This window comes from Tenrec ecaudatus, chromosome 1 (genome assembly GCF_050624435.1).
Source record: "Tenrec ecaudatus isolate mTenEca1 chromosome 1, mTenEca1.hap1, whole genome shotgun sequence".
Lineage (NCBI taxonomy): Eukaryota > Metazoa > Chordata > Mammalia > Afrosoricida > Tenrecidae > Tenrec > Tenrec ecaudatus.
In genome coordinates, this window is record NC_134530.1 from 94,207,930 (window position 1) to 94,230,567 (window position 22,638).

General features: G+C 43.5%; 1 protein-coding gene and 1 pseudogene across 5 annotated transcripts in view; one reads left to right on the forward strand and one right to left on the reverse strand.

Annotated features, from left to right (window-relative positions):
* The window catches only part of SGIP1 (SH3GL interacting endocytic adaptor 1), a 276,053-nt gene that overhangs the window by 65,246 nt on the left and 188,169 nt on the right, over positions 1-22,638 (forward strand). The window lies entirely within an intron of this gene.
* LOC142436073 (non-histone chromosomal protein HMG-17 pseudogene) lies at positions 5,210-5,676 on the reverse strand (annotated as a pseudogene).

Genomic DNA, 22,638 nt, shown 5'->3' on the forward strand with positions numbered 1-22,638 from the left:
TAAAAAAAATCTCTGGTGTACTTCGGCTTCCAGTTCTCTCAAGGGTAAAACATACCAACATATTGTAAAAAACACTTATCAAATAACATTCCTAGATTTAAAACTAGTCTGATAAACATTTCAAGCTTCTTAATGAGTAATATTAGGACATGAAATTTTTAATATCTCATCCATCCCTGCCTAATAACAAGACTGTATTTTTCTTTTATTTGCAATTTATAAACGTCAAGGTGAATATAAATTTAGAAGATTAAAGATACTTTGAACTCTATCAAATCTAGAAGTGAGAGAAACACCTATTTGGGGGATTGGGAGTAAGCAATATGTGAAAGGAAAAATAATGAATTAAAATTTTTTTATTATAAAAGTTTATACATGTCTAAAACTCTAATGCTTATCCAATCTTCACAATGGCTTTCTAGCTATCACGATCCTCTCTTATATACTTTCTCCAATTAATTTAATCTGTTGTGATTGCCATAGATGTATTGTGTCATTTTGTAGGTGCTAAAGAAATCAGAGTGATTTATTTTCAGTGATTTGCCATTTGTGATAGGAACTGTGTGTGATTTCTCATGGGAGGAAAGGGGTACCTTAGGAAGACTGGCTCTCAACCAGGCAGACTCAGAAACTTGACTTGTGTCTCCACTTCTAACAGCGGTTATGGCAGCACCTTGCCAGGGAGCTGCCAGAAGTTTGGGCCAGATTCAGAAGAAGATGACAAATGAGGGATAGCATTGCTAATGTCATATGTGTCTTGTCTCAAAGCAGAGAATACCCACAGGATGTTTACTTGTGCTTCATTGACTAGGTAAAGGCATTCGACTGCATGGACCATGATAAACTCTGGGTAACCTTGAGAAAATTGGAAACTCCAGAATGCTTCATGGTGTTCATTCGGAGCTTGTACACAGATCAAGAGGTAGTTGTGCATAGATAAAAAGAGAATATTACACAGTTAAAAATCAGGAAAGGTGTGCTTCGGAGTGAGGTCCTCTCACCAGACTTAGCCAACCTGTATGCTGAGTAAGTAATCAGAGAAGCTTGCTTCAATGTGGAATGTGGCATCAGGAGTGGAGAAATGCTTACTCACAAGCTGCAGCATACAAGTGACACAACTGTTCTTGCAAACAGTGAATTTGAAGCACATCAAGGACTGCAACCTTCAGTGTGGATTACAATTCAATGTAAGGAAGACCAAAATCTTTACACCTGGACCCATAGGTAGTATCATGATAATTGGAGAAAAGGTTGAAGTTGTTAAGGATTTTCTTTTGCTTGGATCCACAATCAATGCTCATGGAAGCAGCAGCCAAGAGATCAAAAGAGAAGTTGCATTAGAGAAATCTGTTTCACAATACCTCTTTAGCATATTAAAGATTAAGGATGCTTAATAGAGTATTAAAGATTGAGGACTAAGATGTGCCTGGCCAGAGCCATGGTATTTTCCATTGCCTCATATGCATGTGAAAATTGGACATTGAACAAGGAAGACCGAATTCTATGTGTTTGAATTGTGGGGCTGGAGAAGAATATTGAAGGTCCCATAGACTGTTGAGAGGACAAACCAATCTGTCTTAATAAGGACAGTCAGACTGTCCCTTAGAGGCAAGGATGGCGAGGACTTCATCTTGCATACTGAGGACCTGTTGTGAGGAGAGACCATCCCTGGAGAAGGACATGGAGTTTGATGAGGTGGAGGGGCAGGGGACTAGACGAAGGCCCTCAAGGAGATGGAAAGGCACAGTGGCTGCAACAGTGGGCTCAGGCCCAGGGACAATTATGAGGATGGTGCAGGCCAGTCTGCTGTGCATGCAGCCACTTTGGGTTGAAGCACACGATTGGACCTAACAACAACATGTCCATGTTCCGGCCTTGTCCTTAACTGTAGAAAAGGCCAGACACTATTTTTCCCAGATATGAATTGGCTCTAGGAACTGGGCCCAAAGTCATCCATGAGGAAGCAGAGCCAAGGAGACAGAAGAGCAGTGTAGACAGACACAAGGGCCTTTCTTTACTACCTGGGGCAGGTGATCCGGCCTTCACCTGTAAGTGAGCAAAGTACTAGGACCCGACTTCATAGGCTGGTGTGAGAATGAGTCAAATATATATAAAGCAGGACTTCTCACAGATCCGTTCTAATGTGAACTCCCTGCTGAGGATTTGTGTTTCCAGTCTACATATACTGAGTCAAAATCTTTATTTTAACAAGATCCCCAGTGGATTCTCAGGGAGACATGTGAATCCCCTGGAGATCTTGTTTCACTGTAGATTTGGATTTAGTATAACTGGGATGAGAATGCAAATTCTCAACAGGGAGTTATACGGAATGAACCGGCACAAAGACCTGATCGGAAGCACTAGCTCTTAGCTTTTTACTGACTAAATACCCAATTATGCAAGGAAAGGGATGCTTTCAGGTCATTCGGGGAATGCTTTCTGTCTCACGAGGTAATGGTTGACTGTGTGTAGAGGCAGAATCAAAGGACTCAGAGGATCGTGATGAAGGAGTGTCTGGTGTGAGGCACCCTTCCCAGTTCCAGAGATAAAGGTACAGTGGCCCCGTGCCTCTTCCCTGGGTGTGGCTTTCTTGAGAAAAGCTGGAAACCTTCTTTTTTCTTTTTGAAAACCAGTTGTAAAGCTGTTTCTGCCTCGTGTCAGAGCAGCACTGCGCTCCAGGGCGGTCAATGGCAGATCTTCCAGAAATAGAGTTCCTGGCTTGTCTTCTTCGGTGCTTCCAGGTGGATTTTAACCACAACCCTTCTGGTAGCAACCAAAGGCTTGAACCCCTTTTTCTCCTACCCAGGGACTTTCTAGAAACACACCCCATTTGTTTCTCCTAAACATTATTTTTAAAATACTTCATGCTAGCCACAGACCTTTTGGTGGACACTGCGTTCCTTTAGCTCTGTGAACACCGCTGGTGACAAATATCTGACACAGATGTGGGGATCTCTTTTCCAATATCTGTGACAGATGTCACAGTGAGTAGGTGTATTCTTTCCTGCTGAGCCCGGACCAAACCAAGATTAAACTCACTGCCATCAAGGCAATCCTATAGGACAGGGTAGAACTGCCCCTGTGTGTTTCCAAGACTAACTCTTTGTGGGAGTAGAAAGCCTCACCTTTCTCCTGTGGAGCAGCTTGTGGTTTTGAACTGCTGACCTTGAAGTTAGGTGCCCCAGGTGTAACCACTATGCCACCAGGGCTCGTCAAGTCTGGACATGCCCTCAACACTGTCTTCCAGGCATCTGCTGCCAATTGCTCATCATTTTTTCTGAAAGTGAAACATATAATTGATCCTAATTCTTGCACATTGGCCCACTGGTGGAAATGTATTTGTAGCTGTAAATCAGTGCTTGTAGCACTTCTGTGGTCATTCCCAAACACACACGTGCTGGGCACAGCCAGAAACATGAATCATCCAACACGTGAGCTCCCCACTGAGGTCAACTAAGGCAGGTTGGTAGTCACTAATTCAAGGTATATGGCACTTTATAGCCCATTACTACCACAGGCCAAAACAACCATCTCCATTTGTCCTCCTGGAAATAGGCCACGAATGAAGTCATTTGTCCCTGCATTTAGCTTTAAACTTAGGATCCCTCCCACCGTCTTCAACAAACTCAAAAAAAAGGGAGGGGGGAAGCAAAGACAAAGCACTGGTTATTTATATTGATGAGCTCCTCTGCTACAATAATAATGTCCTGCACATGAAAAGGACTTTATGCTTGTACTTTTAAGATTTCCATTTATGGGTCTTCCTACCTTGTTTTAAAATACAGTACAATAAGGGCACATAGTTAACCCATCATTGGAGATCTGTGACATGGAAGAGTACTCAGGTTACAAAAAGGAGGGAGGAAGAGAGGGAGGAAGAAGTACTGATCAACCAAACCAAATCCAGCCTCACTGCCCTGGAGTCGATTCTGACGCACAGTGGCCCTGAAGGACAAGGTGGAACTGCCCTCGCGGGTTTCTGAGAAGGTAACTCTTTACAAGAGTAGAAAGCCTCATCTTTCTCCCTCAGACTGGCTGGCCATTTTGAACTGCTGATCTGCCCATCAGCAGCTCGGTGTGCAACCTTGGACCACCATGCTACAGATGCACACGGCAAACTAGATGGACTTCGAGGGAATGATGCTGCATTTTTTTTTAAGTAAAAATGTTATAAACTCTGATGTTATTATAGAGTACTGTGAAATGACACTGTTCTAGAGACGGAAAACAGAAGAACGATTTCTCAAAGTTAAGGGGAAGGGAGGAGTTTGCTGTGGCTACACCAGGGTAATAGTATAAGGGGTCCCTGTAATGGAATCGTCCTGTGAACTTACTGTATTGGCTGTGGTGATGGTCAGAGAATTTACATACATGGTAAAACTGCATACTAAACAAACACACTTACACATGAATGCATGCAAAACTCATGGAATCTGAATGGGTGGGTGAATTGTATATGTGGCTGGTTGTGATATAATACTAGAGATAAGCTATTATCATTGGGGGAAACTAGGTAAAAACTATACAAGAGCTTTATTACTTCTCTCAATTCTTTTTTTTTCAGATTGTATCCAGCTTTATTAAAGATACTTTTCATAAACAATCATGGTATTCAGGCAGGACATGGGCAGACGATCGTTAACAGCATATAACAACTTTTAAACTCCCTTCTTCAATGGACTACCAAAATGAGAAAGCCACTGTAAAACCCACTGAAGTCTTCAGCTGGTGCTCTGACCGGGGAAGGTTTAGTGAGGGTGACATTTCACATTGAGCATGTTGTTTAACAACTTTTCACGAGCCGACCCTGACGTTCAGAAAATGAAATGGACACGGCAGAATCGTCCATCTGAACAAAGGTGGCGCTGCTCTTTCGAGGGATGCCATTGAGGCTGGCGTCACTGGGAAGTCCAGATCACCGATAAACTAACAGCCAATGTTTTGAGGTCAGGTCCCAACAGGTGTCTGGGTTTGTGGAGTCAAGTCTGTGCTGAAGGCAGAGGGGAAAGAGAAGAAGGGGTGGAGGATGTCAAAACACAGCTGTACTTTCCCCCTCACAAGGTGTGTGTGCCAAGGTGGCGAATGTGGGTCATGTCAGGGAATCCCCCTCCTCCTGGAACCCCAGAGGGAGTCTCTCAAAGCTAGCAGGGCAAAGTGTTGTCTTTCACTCCATCCAGCTTTGGAGACAGCTTATTGACATTTGTCCCTCCCCCAAAAGACAACAATGAAGTGTTCTGTGTGCTGACAACGTAGCTTAAAAAAAAAAAAGTAAAACAAAATTCTGCATTTTTATAAAACTTGATAAAAAATAGTATTTCAAACTGTACAGTCACCAGAAGTACACAGTTATCAAAAATGCACACACTTCACTTAGCATCTCCAGCACCTTCAGCTCTCTGTGCCTGGTCTGTTTTGGCATCTCCATTTTCTGCAGGGTTGTTCCCGGCCTTGCCAGCATCAGCTTTCCCCTTTTCCCCTTTAGGTACCTTCTCTCCTTTCTTCGCAGGGGCCTTTCTCGGCTTAGGCTCTGGTTTTGGAGGAGTGGGTTTAGCAGATAACCTTGCTGATCTCCTCTGAGGTTCATCCTTCACCTTGGCTTTATCTCCCTTAGCATCCCCTTCAGCCTTTCTCTTGGGCATGGTGACGACGGCGGCGGGGTGCAGGCGCTGGACCAGGGGATGCGGCGGCACAGGCTCTGGTCGATCCGGGGGTCGTTCTCGCCTCTTCTTCACACTGCTACCTTTCAATTCTATATGCACCTACAATGATCTCAAAATTTTAAAAAGTTTTAAAAGATCCACTATGACTGCATCTTATAGCAGTCAAGTATCAAGTAAAGAGAATTTTTCCTTCAGAATAGTAGGAGAATGTGCTCCTGAGATGTGTTCAACCCTGAGGTGACTGTGTGAGTTATTAATATTTCCTAATGTTTCCATTTAAGCATGTTCCAAAATGTATATTTGCTCCTTCTTCTAGCTCAACTTATCTATATCATAAAAGTTATAAAATTATCATTGAAAATCCTATCAGTCTGAAAATGTTATTTTTAATTGAAGACTATATTGGTTTATAGTTATGTTTTATTTCTTTTTAATATTATACACTAAGACGGGGAACCAAAACTGAGACCTGGCTGTTTTCTTTATTCTTTTTTTAAACGTGGGGAGGGGCCTTCTAGAATACATTCTATTTTAACAAGAGATGGAGAGCCGCTGCTGGTATCCATACCTGAGTTCATCGCAGGCATTGTTCTTTCATCATGACACTTTTTCTGCCCATGGGAATTTGGACGCGTTCTCAGATGCCGTCCTCTTACACGGAGGGAGCCCTTGCCAGTGGTTGCAGCTGACACAGATGGAGCCCAGAGACAGTGCTCACGATGCCCTCACTTTGCGGCAGACACTGCCAGCTCTCTTGGTGTACTCGATTTGGGCCCATAATCAGGGCTTTATACGATCCTGAATTCCCTTCTCAACCATCAAAACACATGATATAATAATATTCACGAAAGTTATAGCAGCCACTCTCTTACTGGATATGAATTTTTGAAAGAAAGAATGTATCTAGTATGCAAGGGGCTGTGATCCAGAGTCCGTAGTTTGAAACCGCTGAGAGAGAAAGACGAGGCTTTCAACTTCCAGAAAGAGTTATCGTCTCAGAAACTCATGGGCAGTTCCTCACTCTCCTACAGGGTCGCGATGAGTGGACATTGACTCTGTGGCCAGGAGTTTGATTTTTTTTTTTTAGTGTGGGATATTTTAAAGTACTCCTATCTCCTATCCAGGCCAAAGCAGAAGGATTTTATGCTTTACCATATTGTGTCCTCCATGCAGCTGTGCTTCATCTCGGCATGATCTGTATGCTTGTTAAGATGGCTTTATCCTTCGTAAAGAATAATTCCCCGGGTTGAGTGTTTGTACTATGCAAAGTAGAATATACAGCTGGCAGAGTGCTAAGTGTTTTTAAATTTCCATCGAGTTTGCACAAAAAATGTGCCATGAGCCAATGGGAAAGAAAATCCTCGGAGGCATGTGAGTGTTATGTGAGTGCTGTTATTGCTAGGTGCCATCATATGGCTTTGACCCATAGTGACCCTATGCACAGTCGAATGAAACACTGCACGATCTTGGGCCAGCTCACAATTAATTGTTCCTATACCTTCGCCCCTGGATGCAGCCGCTGTGTCAGTCCATCTTGTCAATCCTTCACCTTTTCCCTCACCCCTCCACATTACCGAACATGATGGAACTTTTCTCTCCTGATAATATGTCCAAAATACGTAAGAGGAAGTCTTGCGCTCCTTGCCTCAAACAGCCCCGAGGCCTTCCTTCTTCCAGCACAGATCACTCGGTCCTGCCAGCAGTCTGCGGTGCCTTCAGTAGTCTTCCCTAGCACTGCCATCCAAATGGGTCTGCTCTTCTACTCTCTTCTGTATTTGAGGCCCAGTGCTCACCGACACAGGGTGCAATGGCATGCGTGAGGCGAGCCCTAGTCTTCAAAGTAACATCCTTGCCCTTCAATGCTCTAAAGCAGTCTTTCTTCGGCAGCAGATTTACCTAATGCAACACATCTTTTGATCTCTTGAGTGCTGCTTCCATGAACATTGACTGTGGATGCAAGTAAGACAAAATCCTTGCCAACGTCAAACTTTGCTCGATGTAATGCCTCTTCTTGGTCCTCCTTGTACTGAGCTGTGGTCCGTACTGAAAGTCACAAGCCTCGCTCTCCAGCAACGAGTGCTTCCAGTCCTCCTCACCTTTAGGAAGCAGGGCTGTGTCATCTTGTTAATAAGGTTATCATCAAGGTTGTTAGTAAACCTCCCTCCAAGTCTGGTGCCCCACTCTTCTTCATAGAATGCATTTCTCTGATGATTTGCACAAGTATGGAGAGACGATACAAGCCTGACACAGCCCTTCCCTGATTTTAAACCATGCGCTAGTCCCTTGTTCTGCTCTCACAACTGCCTCTTGATTCATGTACGAGTTCCGAATGAACCCAGTGAAGTATTCCAGAATTCTCATTCTTCTCAAGGTTATCTACAGTTTGTTTTGGTCGGTACAATCGAATGTCTTTGCATAGTGAATGAAACGCAAATAACCATCTTTCTGGTATTCCTTGCTTTGAGTCAAGATCCATCTGACATCAGCAATGTTAGCCCTGTTTCATGTCCTCTTCTGACTCTGTCCTGAACTTCTGGCAATTCCCTGTCAATTTAATGTTGCAAACATTGCTGGATAATCTTAAGCAAAATTGTATACAATATCAATGATATTGTGTCATGTTTGATCATTCTGTTGGGTCACCTTTATTTGGAATGGGCACAAATCTGGATCGCTTCCAGTCAGTGGGCTAAGCAGTTGTCTTCCAAATCCCCTGGGATAGAGGCGTATTCCCAGGGCTTCTTTAGCTTATTCAAACATTTCAATGGGTATTTCATCAATTCCGTGAGTCTTGTATTTGGCTAATGCATTCTTCCTTCAGCGCCATTGGTTCTTGCTCATACGCTGCCTCCCAAAATGGTGGACTGTTGCCTAGTTCTCTTTGGTGCAGTGACTATGTGCTCTTTCCATCTTCTCTTGATGTTTCCTGCCTCATTCAATATTTCACCTACAGAATTTTTCAAAGGTTCTATAAGCATGTGAAAAGATATCATATTTCAGATGCTCCCCTTTTCAATAATTAATACACGCCTATCAATGGTCATGAATATTGAGTGACTCTTTTGATGACAAAGATGCACTTTAATATAAAAGAAAGGATGGGTGAGTGGTTTACATTTATTTTCTTTCATGTATACTATCCAGACTAATGTAAGCAAAGCAATCAGAACTAGGAAATTCTAGGCTGATTTACCTTTAAGAGATCACCCAGCTAGTATCAAATCCTTTTTTAGCACCTGCTATGTGTTGGGCCATAGTTCCCAAATTGTATGCCAAGAGAGCTCAGGGCACAGATATGCCAAGGGATGCTTTGCATGTTCAAGGCCAATCATGATAACTGTCAGTCCTAATGTGAATGCTGACTACGCTACATCCTTTGGATGACTTCAGATTTTGACAAATCCAGGCTTTAGATGGCCGCTGTTAGGTACCATCATCTCAGGTGTGACTCGCCGAGACGTTATGAACAGCAGAAGGAAATGTTGCCCAACCTGCCCCGTCTTTGTAATTATTGGTATATTTTAATTCATTGTTGTTGTGTGGTGCCTTCTGACCTAAAGGGCTTATCTTTCAGCACCGTGTTAGATAGACAAAGTTCAGTTGTGATCTACAAAATTTTCATTGGCTAAGTTTCGGAATAGATTGCCAAATCTTTGTTCCTAATCTATCTTAGTCTGGAAGTCCTACTGAATGAGACATGCCCACTGTCCCTGACCCTGCTGTTGTGTTAAATGCTAGTGGCACAGCCTCACAGAGGCATCACAGTAAGATAAACAGATGGGTATTTGGTTGGATTCCTGTTAGGAAAAAGCAAGGATAACAGGAAAACCCACATGGAAGAGGCAGTGAGAGGGATTTTCTTTGTAGTGGTTGACAAGCACACATATTCTATTCATCAGCAGTTGTGGTTATTTCAGAATAAATAAAATATTTTCTTCACATTTATGTACATCCTTTCCCCTAAGTGCTCTAACCCTCGTGGCATAGTGCTGGCAGCCTGGCTACCGTCTCAGAAGCTCCCTGGGGCAGTTCTCTCCCCTGTCCTATAGGCTTGTATGAGTCAGCACCAACTCAATAGCCCTGAGTTTGGTTTGGGGCTCCTTCCTAGACATCTAGGAAATCGTGAAATGCCCTCAAAGTCCTGTGTGTCAGTGCTCACCTGACAACCGAAAAGCTGGTGGTTGAAACTGCCGGCTGTGCGGAGTTAGGAAAATGTGGTCGTCTGCTTGATTTAAGAAACACCGTGAAACTGGGGTACTCTGTCCGGTAGAGTATCTGTGAGTTGAAACCCATTTGACAACAACAGTTTTACTAAGTTGTTCATGGGATATGTGCTTATTAAGTTATCTGGGCAGAACGTTTTCATGATTGGAATAGGTAGGTGTTTCTCTGGGGCTTGAGCCCCAGGGATATATTCCTTAGACGTGAAGTGAATTTGAGGACATCTGCCTTAGGGTATCAGGCGGCATACTTTATCCATATTTTCTCATTTATTTCTCATAAAATCCCACATGGTGAGTACGATGAGCTTAATGTTATACCTGAAGAAATCGAGACTTAGGGAACCTAAGTTTCTATTTCAAGTCAACACTCTAGTAGTGATGGAGGCGGCTGGATCGAGGAGAGTTGCCTGAAGATGCACAGCAAATCAGAGGCAGAACTAAAATTAAACCCTGGTGTCCTGAGTCCCTCCCAAGACTCCTTTGAAATGCCACACTTTCTCTCAAAACCCTTATTTGTCCCACTCCTCCTGAGTCTGAATTTGCCATGCGAAGAGTTTATATTTAATTTATACTTCTCTTGATTTGGAGTACGTGAAGAAAAGGCACACAGTTTTATGGCTTGGGGATTTGTGTTTCATCCGAATAGACCTTAAAACACTATTAAAACCACTTTCCACTCCGGTAACCAAGGAGACTCTGAGGCCTTTCAAAGGACGCTGTCTTCTTCTCAGGTTTCCTATAGCTAAATGGCTGATCCCATCTTTCAGGGAATTGGACACTTGGGATCAATTTTCAACATGGACAGCTCCAATTTAATATTGAAGAGACTCTGGATTTTCCCTTCAGTCCTCACAGAAACTATCCCTGATACCATCTTTTTAGTTAAGAGGGCAGGTGATAATAAACCCAGGGTCCAGCGGACACTGATGGCATCTTTACGCGACGTGACACATCGGCCTCCATTGTGATGGGTAGCTTTAAAACCTGGCGTCCCCTTGCTTCAGAGTTTCACTTTACTCTTTTTGTTCAGTGACATTTAACTTGTAGTCTTATGAATAGCACGTTAAAGAGTCAGTCTCTGTGTATTTGAGCCTGTTTCAATAAGCATATAGAAATTTATTTTCAACAAAAGAGCTTCTGCCCTAGCTATGTCGTTATGATTCACATTTTCACCAGCAAAACTATACCTATGGTTTCACCTTTGATTGGCATGGTTTCATTTGTTCGGATATTTGTTGAACATGGATTTGCCCATCTTTCTTCGACAAACTGGAGGTACACAGGAAGCAAACACAGAAGGCCCTCCTGTAAATGAATCATGCAAACAAGTCATACTCAGGGGATAGTTGTCATGCTGGGGCATTTACAAAGTCTGATGATGACAACCAGGAAGGAGTAAACAGTTCTGACGTGGAAACCCCATGGCACCATTCTCCTCTGTCTGATAGTCTCTGTGAGTTGAAACCCACTTGGTAGCTAGGGTTTTACTGTCAAGGTGGCCTTTATAGAGGGTCAGAGGATTACATGTTATCCTGAGGCTTGCGTAGGAGTTTTGCTGGTTGAACATGTTGAAAGGAGGAATCAACATGGTGAGGAAGAAGAGTGTGCTCAGAGGTTGACGTGGCTTGTCATTTGGTGGCAGGCAAAATAAAAAAGCAAAAACCAAACCCATTGCCATAGAGTCAGTTCTGGCTCAGAGCAACTCCAAAGGACAGAATAAAGCAGCCATACAGGGTTTCCAAGGCTATACATCTTTATAGAAACAGAATGCCACATCTATCTTCCAAGGAATGCCTTGCGTATTCGAGCCAGTGACCTTTAAGTTCATAGCCCACTGCATGACCCAGGCCCCTTGGTGGTGGTTGGGGGAATGTAAATGATTGACTATTACAGGGCAAGGGAGTGCCGCACAGAAGTAAAGCTGGTGAGTACATGAGACTTGGATGGGTCTTGCAGGTCATTCTATGGCGTGGATTTTAGGGGACAAGAATGAAAGGATTAGAGGCAGAAGCACAACACGACTGCGTCTTCAGCTGTGAAAGATCACTGTACCGACAGGGCGGGGGAGAGAAACCAAAAGCTGAAATGACTATTCCAGGACCTTGCTGTCAGTTCTTGGGATAACAGTATCACCAAAGGGACCTGGAAACGGCTAGGAATAATTTGGCTGGATCTCTATATACCGAGATGTTATTGGAAATAGCATTTTAAAGTAGATCAAAGAAAATAATTTGCTATTCAGACTAATTTTTCCACATGGGAGTTAACTAAAAGAGAGAGAGAGAACCTCATCAAGGCCTACCAAGCCCCAGGAGTGACACCCCTGCTCAGAGCAGCCAATGCACAGAGAAGACCAGAAGGCTGGCCCCACCACAAGACACAACATTCCCTCACTGACCCATAGTGCTACAGGGAACAGCACTGGGGACACTGTGCAGAAAGTGTGCCCTGGTCTACTCCATGCACAGCAGGTGAAGCACGAAAGGAGTGCAACAGGACATCAAGGGGAGCAAAGTAACCAAGTCCCCGAGGAATCCTGCAAATAGACTTCTTACTTGGGGGATAGGGCTTGACACCTCATCAGACTTGATTGGAAAACATAGATAAAGGTCAGCAGACAGACTTATTGTTTTGCGTGGGTTTTTTATTGTTTTGTTTTGTTTTTGTTTTTCTTTTGCCCTATGTCTATCAATATAAGATAGGCAGGAGGAACAATCCCAATTAGAAAACAATAGGACCAGAAATTCCAGGGGGACATGGGAGAGGAGGGGGCTGGGGAGGGGGAGTAGGAAGCCAAAAAACTCAGGAATAAATGGCAGGAGGTGTATAATGCCTAGTGGGGTCTAATCAACTGCAATGTACCTGAGAGGAATTACTGAGAGCTGAATGGAGGGTGAGCATGATAGTGGGATAGGAGGAAAGTGAAAGGAAATAGAGCAAAGAAATAGGAGGCAAAAGCTATTTATAGAGGTATAACTATAGGTATGTATATCTGCAAATATACTAAATTATAATGAAAGAGATAGAGGCCAGTGTACATATATTTATATGTTAAGCATTAAGCAAGCAGATGGACTTTGGACCTCTACTCAAGGCCTCCCTTAACACAAGAACACTTTGTTCTAATAACCTAGCGTTCTTTGATACCTTCCCAATATAATCTCTGAAGACAAAATGGGTGCATAAGCAAATGCAATGAAGATAGCAGGTGGTGTCCAGCTATCAAAAGATATAGTGTCTGGGGTCTTAAAGGCTTGAAGTTAAACAAGCAGCCGTCCAGCAGGGAAGCAACAAGGCCCATTTGGAAGAAGCACACCAATCTGTGTGATCATGATGTCTAGATGGGATCATCAAAAAATCCAAAACAAGCAACTATATTGATGTTAACGAGGGGGTTTGGAGTAGAGACCCAAAGCCCATCTGTAGACAATTAGCTATCCCCCTACCAGCCTGTATGATCACAAGGTGTCGAAGGGATCGGGGATCAGGCATTAAAGAACAAAAAATCATATCATTGTGAATGAGGGGGAGTGCAGATTAGGTACCCAAATCCCATCTGTATGTAGGCAACTGGACATCCCCTTACAGAAGGGTCACAGGGTGGAGACAAACCAGTCAGTGCAGTATAGCAATGATGAAACATACAACTTTCCTCTAGTTCTTAATTGCTTTCTCCCCCTAACTATCATGATCCCAATTCTACCTTACAAATCCAGCTAGACCAGATGATGTACACTGGTACACATAGGAACTGGAAACACTGGGAATCCAGGACAGATTATCCCTTCTGGACCAGTGGTGAGAGTGGCGATACCAGGAGGGTGGAGGCAAGGTGGGGTAGAAAGGAGGAACCAGTTACAAGGATCTACATATAACCTCCTCCCTGGGGGACAGACAGCAGAAAAGTGGGTGAAGGGAGATATTGGACAGTGTAAGATGTGACAAAATAATAATAATTTCTAGATTATCAAGGATTCATGAGGGATAGGGGAGCAGGGAGGGAGGGGGAAAATGAGGAGCTGATACCAAGGACTCAAGTAGAAAGCAAATATTGTGAGAATGATGAGGGCAACAAATGTACAAATGTGCTTGACACACAATGGATGAATGTATGTATTGTGATGAGTTGTACAAGCCCCAAATAAAATTATTTTTTTAAAGAAAGAAAGGGATGATTCAACAAGCTTCAGTATAGCACCGATGAAACACATCATTCCTTTAGTTCCTAAATGCTTCATCTCCCCTCTCCGCCCCCACTACCATGACCCAGTTCTACCTTACAAGTCTGGCTAGACCAGAGAATACTCACTGGTTCAGATAAGAGCTCTTGACACATGGGATTCAGGACAGATAGACCCCTCAGGAATAGTAGTGGGGGTAGCACTATCACGAGGGTAGGGGATGGTCGGGGAAGGGGAAGGGGGAACCCATCACAAGATTGGATATATAGCCCCCTCCCCATCTGAAGGGGTTGAATAACAGAAATGTGGGTGAAGGGAGACAACGGACAGTGTAAGATACAAAATAATAATAAGAAAATATAATCGATCAAGATTTACAAGGGTGGGAAAGTGAGGGAGGAAAGAGAAAAAAGAGGAGTTTATACCAAGGGCTCAAATAGAAAATGTTTTGGAAATGATGATGGCAACCTATGTACAAATATGCTTGATACAATTGATGTATGGAATGCCATAATAGCTGTAAGAGCCCTCAATAGAATGGTTTTTAAAGTAATTTTTAAGAAGACGGGTTTAGTCTTGCCTAGACCTCAACAACCATGCTCTGAATGATTGGTTTCCAGTCCCTTCATTGGTAATTCACCTGAAAAACAGCATGGAGTGATGCTCAGCACATGAGCACTAGTGTCTGAGTCATGATCTCAAAGCTGTCTCCTTGTGTGTCCTTGGGAAAGCTTTCCCACCCCTCTGAATGCCTGTTTTCTCATCTGTTACAGGTCAGTAATAATAAAACCCATTTCAGAGAGTGGGTGAGGATCTCCTGAGAGAATTTAACCTTGTATAGAGAGAAATACCTGGCAGATGGTAGTGCAAATAAAAGTCAGTTTCCTTATTGCATTTTCTTACAAATGATGTTTCAGAGGTTATGTTAAGATGGCGTGGTTTGTAGTAATGTCTCTGACTCACTGAAAAATGTGATTTGAAGAAAAGAGAAATAAATGGGCGAATGAGAAATCTTTGGTTTCTGGGTGGTATAAAAACAAAACACACACACACACAAAACCCATGGATTACAGCAGTCCTTACATTGCAATCAATTGCTCAGGGTAAAAGCTGTTCTAGAGTATAGAACTGGTGGGTGTGGATCTAACTCCAGAGGAATTGGCGCATTGGATGCATTTGGCAATAAAGAGTGGCATGGAAAGGCACTATGTACTATTCCTTTGTTTCTGTTGTCAATAATAGCTGCGAGGGTAGGAGCCCAGAGTGTAAGGGTGCAGTGAAACACTGAACCAAGGTGAACTCCAGTTCAGTAAGAGCTGCAACCTCTACTTACAGAGCCCACTCAGAAAGGAAAGATTGCACGAGAGCACCAGGAAGACCCTACAACCGCCAGTCATCAAGAAGGCCGTCTGGCAGAGGAACAGGCAAGGCCAAGAAACTGCTGAAACCAGGAGATACAGGATAACGGAATCATTTCTCTTTTTAGATTGATGGCAGTCACCTTTCTGAGGAACCTTAACTAAAATGGGTTATGGAGTAGAAAATGCAGTGACGGATTCAGGGGCGGTGTCTGAGCTTTGAAGGGAAGGGCTTGTTTCGGTTGCTGCCAGACTCGCAGCTCCCCGTGGAAGTCACAAATGGTGCGCTCAGGTCCAGTTTCATGGGAAGTTAACCCAAACAGGAGGGACTGGATGAAATGTGCAGTGAGAGTTGTTCAGCCTGAGAGAGGAATCTGCCCCTCTCGCTCTCAAAATACTCAATGGAAGACGCCAGAGGAAGCAATGCCAGAATTGTGATCATGATATTCATCTACTGAGAACGCCCCTGACACAGGTCGTTATACATATGGTTATTGAGGGAGTCCCTTCTGCATGGGAACCCATGTCACTTTACTACCATGAAACAAAGCAACAATTCAAGAAGCTGAGTCATGTTTGCTAGCACCGCTTTCCCTCCTAGGTTTTACAGATGCAAGAAACATACAGGCAATTGCTAGAGAATTGGAAAAGGCAATCAGGAAGTAACTTATCCCAGTAGGAAAGGAATTTTAGATGGTTACTGAGAATTGGGAAGAACACAGCAGGCACTGATGATGTCAACACATGGTTTCTAATACAGCACTCTAAGAAGTTGGGTGTATTAATAGAAACTTCTGCTGCCCCTCCCTACCTCAGTGTTAAGGAGGCCTAAACAGATCCATTCTATTCACCCCAGCCAGCCAGGGGGATTCCATGATAGAAATTATCACCTATTTTATTCAGAAGCTCAGCTAGTTGATGAAGCTAAGGATTGACAGAGGACCAGGCTCTTCTGGGACAGCCCCTCGAAGGCGACCTAAAGCCATATGAACATGGGAAGAATGGCCTACGTGTGGAGAAGAGACCTTTTGGGGACTCCTAAACAAAGGATATCAATAAAATATTAAAGGGATGTAAGATTGGACTTGGGTAGACACAGGGATGTAAGTTGATGGTGCTACGATGAACGTTTGGATGAGAATTAGAAAATCTAAAGCGATCTTAAACAAGTAGTTTCATCTCCCTTCTATTGATGTATTATTGGTCTAGATATTATATCTAATTGGCATACACTCGCTTTAGCTGATATTGTGGAAATGAAGGCATGGACGTGCACCCTCGGCCAGTGTTGATTGGATATGCCAAATGGGAACCCTTAGAATTACCTGAACCCACTCAGATGATTAATTTGCCACAATATAAAAGATCCAGTGGATAAAAGGAAGGTGCTGCTTTGATGGAAGACATGCTAATGATGGTGGGCTGGTGCCCAAACAGTTCCTTATATAACAATCCCGTGGGACCCATGGCAAGGATGGCTCATGGAGGTTGACAGTTATTATCTAGGACTCAATCAAGTCCTACCTCCTGTGGCTTCAGTTGTTCCAGACATGATGTTAACAGTACAGAAAGAACCGCAGGCTAGCGGAGATGTATTCAATGACTGCTTTTAGGAATGCCCTTTTCTCCACAGCATCAGAAAAGTCAGTCCGCTTACTTTTAAGTGGGAAGATCACAATATACTTTCACTGCTTTACCTTAAGATTATTTCAATTCTCCAGCCTTCTGTCATAATATAGTTAGGAGAGATTTGGACTTGGTACATTATATTGGTGATATCATACTGATCCTGATGGTACAGGGGTTAATCATTGGGCTTCAGTCCGCATGGTTGGCCATTCAAAACCACCAGCAGCTCCATGGGAGAAAGACTGGGCTTTCTACTCCGGTGAGTAGTTACTGTCTCAGCACCCCACAGTCAGCATTGACTTGATGACAATAAAAACACAGAAGAATGGGCTACAGCAGATTTGAAGACAGTGGTGACCCACATGACCAAGAAACAAACAAGCAAAACAAAATTCACTGCCATCAAGTCATAGAGACCCTGCCGGAGAAGGTAGAACTGTCCCTGTTGGTTTCCGAGACTGTAGAAAGGGAGTAGAAAACCTCATATTTCTGCTGCTGAGCGGCTGGTGATTTTGAACTGCTGACCTTGCAGTTAGCAGCCCCACATGTGAGCACTACATCACCAGGGCATCTACATGACCATTAGGACATGGTGAATAAATCCAGCAAGAATCCAGGGCTTTTCCCAAATGTTGAAATTCTTGGGAATAATTTTGGTAGGAGTCTTGTGTAATATCCCCCAAACAGATATGGATTTGCAGGGAAACATATCTCCTCTGCATATCCAGTAATGGATGCAAATCCTAAAAACACCATTAGAGGATTAGAACAAAAGGTACTGTATCAATTTCAGCTACCAGGCTATATTCTCTTGGGCCATGAAACACAGTTTACAACCCATAGGTTATAGCAGTGGGCCAAGAAGCATATTAAATAGACATGCCATATTGCATACTACCCTCAGGGTAATGGTTTGGTAGAAAATGGAATGGCAGGGGAGGGTGGGGGTTGGAGGGAAGCTTGATCTTCTGTCTTCATCAATAAACTCATTTATACACACAAAAAAGAAAACAGAATGGCCACATGAAACATTATTTCAAAATGGAGAGGAGGATAATAATTTATTTTATAAGAATTAATACCAAATGAGTTCCAAGAAGTTGAAGATTGAAAGTGTCCCCAAAGTCCAGCTCTTGCAAGAAGATAGTCTGTTTCCTTGCCCCCAACCAACGCCCCTTGAGAATAATTCCTAATGTCTCTGGGTTTGGGTAATTACTACAGTGTCCCACAGAACTCGCAAGAGTTCAAGGAAAGGTCTCACGTGATGGTGGGAGCAGTTCTGTCCAAAGTTCAAAGGTCAGTTAGGGGGAAGCCAGATGCTGAGGCTAAGAATGCACTCTAATCCTGGCTCCTCTTGCTGGTGATGAGATCACACCCCGTGCCTCTCAATGGTATCGACTTTTAGGCAGCAGGATGGCATTGCCGGGAATCCTGTTCAAAATTACTCATGGGTGAATCCCATCAATAGCTTTCCCCACCTTCATACCAGACCTATTCAGGGAAAGGTCATTTGGAGGGAGTTAGATGGTACAATCAAATTTCACCAAAATGTAATTATTCCCCAGCCCTGGACTGTATTTTATTTATGCATATATGCCCTGGGCCCTCTGGCAAGATGTTTCCAGTAAGCATTGGCCTCCTGTTAATCTTCATCAGCCAGGCACTTCCCCAGGCCCCTCCAGAAACAGTTTTCTTTCTTCCCTCAACTCTAGTATATAAGTCTTTATATCCATTGTAACTAATAGCAACTAAGATAACCTTTAAACAAAGAGTGTGGTCTGATTCACAGCCACTACTAGGGTCAGAACTCTCCCATCTCGTTTCTGTTTGTTGGTAGGTAATGCCTTCCAAAATGGGACCACAGCCACAGATGTATGAAATCTAAAATTATTATGTATGACATAAGGGATTGTGACTGAAAGGACTGTACTAATTATCACTCAGAGACAAAGGCATAAACGCCTGGCTTACAGGCTTTGAGGAGTATGTGCTGACACTCAACACTGGCTAGATTCCTGTTTTGCAGAAGAGGATGGGGAAGAAGGGGTTGAGGTGGAGGGATGCTGACACATCACCTGAAATCATTTTTTTCCTTACTGGATTCTGTGATGCTAGGACCAGGGATGCTGACTTCCATGAGCAGGGATGATCCCTCAGCAAGAAACTATGACTACCTGTATATCTGAATCTGCATGCACAATGCGGGCTGACTGCAAATAATATCATCTGGCCCAGCGGCTGTCGCCCACTAGTCTTGTACCTCACCCAACATGAATGGGATGGACTGGCGGAGAAGCGCTTGCTAGATGGGGCTTGCTCCCCAAAGTCTGCACTGATAGAGCAACAGAACCTGGTGCTCCTTTCCAACATGGAAAACTGGATAACAATCCAGGGCAAAGGGAAGGAAAGAAGGATACTAGCTGTAAGCAAAGGAATGGCCAAATGGATTACGCAATGGGGAAATCTAACAGTATGCTTGTTCCTCAAGAAAGACTTGAGCAAAGAAATAATATTCTCTCCGTTGAATTTCCTTAGGGGAGGGCAAGAATGAAGTAAAGTCAACTTTGGCAGAACCTGACCAGACCGAATGTAACGTTGTCCTCACACAGTACTGAGTGTGTCCCTGGTGAAATGATCCTCAGGCGGAAGTTGTTCCTTCATGTATGAGAAGGACGATGCTGAGAAGAGCCAGGGCTGAGCTGCAGTGCACTGAACCAGTTATGGCTCTTCTACTCATAGGCTTTGTTACTCCCTCCAAATGACTTCTTTCCCTGGTGCGTCTGGGAAAAAGGTAGGAGACAACACTGATCAGTTTTTATGGTTCAGCTGTGAGTGAGTGCTAAGAGGGTGAATTGTGGTTGCCATCTTGCTGGGTAGAAAGTGAGCAGGTGGGAGAGAAGAGGTAGGCTTGGAGAGCATCTTCAGTCCCTGCATCTGGGTTTGCCTCTTTCTGCCTTTCCTCTGGTTCTTGGACGTGAGGTGCACCCCATCATGTGACCCAATTTCACCAGCTTCTGCAGTATTGTGAATGAAGAGGCTCCTCCAGATGGACTCTGAAATGTTGGTTTGGGACCTCCCAGCACCACACTACGTGAGTCACTTACTTCACATTGTGAGTTCCTTGTGGCCATTGTGGAGAATTGCATGACCCTGGGCTCTCAGGGATGGGGGAGTGGTGGTGGATACCAGGGACAGTTCCGCAGTTTCATATTGGAATACCTTCAATCTCTACCTGCTTGGAAATAGTCATATTCATCTTTTCTAAAAGAAATGATTCCTGCAGCTACATCCCAGTTTTTGTTGTTGTTGTTGTGTTTACTCGTTTCTACTCATTATCATTACCACCCTCATCACTGCCACTCTGGAAAACCTGAATACACAGTGAGAGGCCTGATGGACACTTTCAAATGCAATACAAGGCAGTGTGTATCTTTCTCTCTCTTCCCTGCCCTTTCCCTCCCCGCTCTTCCCCCCTCCCCCCACCCAAATGTCTGCCTTTCCAAGTGTAGGCAACAGGAATCCTCCTCACGAAATCCCTCCTGAACTGACTGTTGTGCTGACTCTTGGAGATCCTGCCGACATTTTCTTGGTATTTTACATTGACTTCTGAAGCAGGAATCGTTTGAGTGGTTTGGGTGTCTAAAGGTCTCTTACATTACCTACCCTCCTGTGACAGTGTTTGGTAAACGTCATTTGCATGGTAAAACCTTATTATTGAAAATACATAGTGGTCATTTTGATCTCTACATGTTTGCTACCAATGAAAAAGATTCTCAGTATGTAAACACAGGGAGTGGTTGGCCTTCAAAAATATAATTGTTGATTCAACTTTTTAAAAAATTTATAAAAGCATACTTTATAGTTCTTTAATAAAATTTACACAGTTAATCCTTTCTTATATTTTCTTCAAGGATTTTGAATTGTTTAGCATAGAGGTGTGTGTGTGTGTGTGTGTGTGTGTGTGTGTGTGTGTTTAGTGTGAGGGTGGGTGAGAACACACAAAGAGACAGACACAGAGAGAAGGCTGGGAGCAAATAAGAGGAGACTGAAATTTATAGTGGAAGGAATCTGAAATTATCCTTCCGAGTGTTTTTCACACTACTTTTTAAATCCTGATTCACAGTATTTAAAATGTGTTGCATTGGAAATTGGCACATACATTTACACAAATTAAAAATGAACTATTAATAAAAAAAATCTTACTCATCCTACATGCAACAGTACAGTTTACGCTCTGAAACGTATGGCATCAGTTGATTTTGACTCATGGTGACCTTATAGAACAGGCTAGAACTGCCTGTGTGGGTTTCCAAGATGGTGACTGCTTATAGGAGTAGAAAGCCTCATTTTTCTCCTGAGGAGCAGCTGGTTTCCAACTTTGGGATTAGCAGTCCAAGGCATAATCACCACACAACCAGGAATCCACTCCATTTTAGACCATATCTAAATGCTTGTCGAAATCTAACGTCTTTAAAAAACTCTAATGACTTTTCTAACCCACTTTTAGGGACGAACTTAAGTTTGCTTTTATGCACCTGCCATCCTGGGGTGCAGAAACCCATTCCTTATAGCAGTCAAAGTAATGACTTCAGTAGAGCCTTACTGAAAAACACACCTTTCTGATGCCATATCCCGAGTGTCTGTGTGCACTTCCTATCTACCAAGAGTGGGGAACTTTTTTCTGCCCAGAGCCATTTGGATATTTACAACGTCACTCATGGGGCAGACTGGATAATAACTCCTCCTGAATGTGATGACTAGACCCGCGGCAAGGCAGGGGATGCTAGCTGCCACTGATGGTTTTGCAGAACGTTTTTCACAGCCGTGAGCCAGACGTCCCCACCCTGCTCTTTACAGACCTGGGATTTCCTGCAGTCAAATGAACAAAGGAGACTCCAATGACAGCGAACAGGAAAGGCCATGGTATCTGCCTCTCAGACTGCAGAGACGGTCTACTAGAGAAGTTTGAAAGATCAAATAGAGAGGCAAGGACAAGGTTCATGGCTGAGGTAATGAGGTAGAAAGGAATGGGCCATAGGATTTGAAAGACATTAGATTTTTCTCAGTCACTAGCTAGTCCAAACAGTGTACTCACCAAAAGGTTAGAGATTTGAATCCACCCAGGGGAACCTTGGAAGAAAGCCCTAGTGATTTACTTTCAAAAATAGTCAGCCATTGAACCCCATTCTGCACATTTCTACTCTGATGCACACAAAGTTGCCGTGAGTGGAGGTCAACTCTAGGGAGCTGGCGGCGGTGAAGGTTTGCTCATGGATCCTGAAGGTTCTCAAACGCTGAGCCACGGAGTGACTGCATTGTAATCACCCAGAAAGCTTTGCAATGCATCAACTCTTGAGTGTCAGCCTGGGATGCTGAGCTGGAAGGAGACTTAAACCTAAGCATCTAGGAGTCTTCCTCTCTCTCTTTCTCACTCACCTTCTACTTTTCCATGCACAACAACCTTCCCCAGAGAGCGCTCTCTTCTGATAACATGTGCAAAGTATGCGAGACGGTCTTGTCTCCTTTCTAACAAATATTCTGGCTGTACTTCTTCCAAGAGAGAAGTATTTGTTCTTCTGGCATTCCA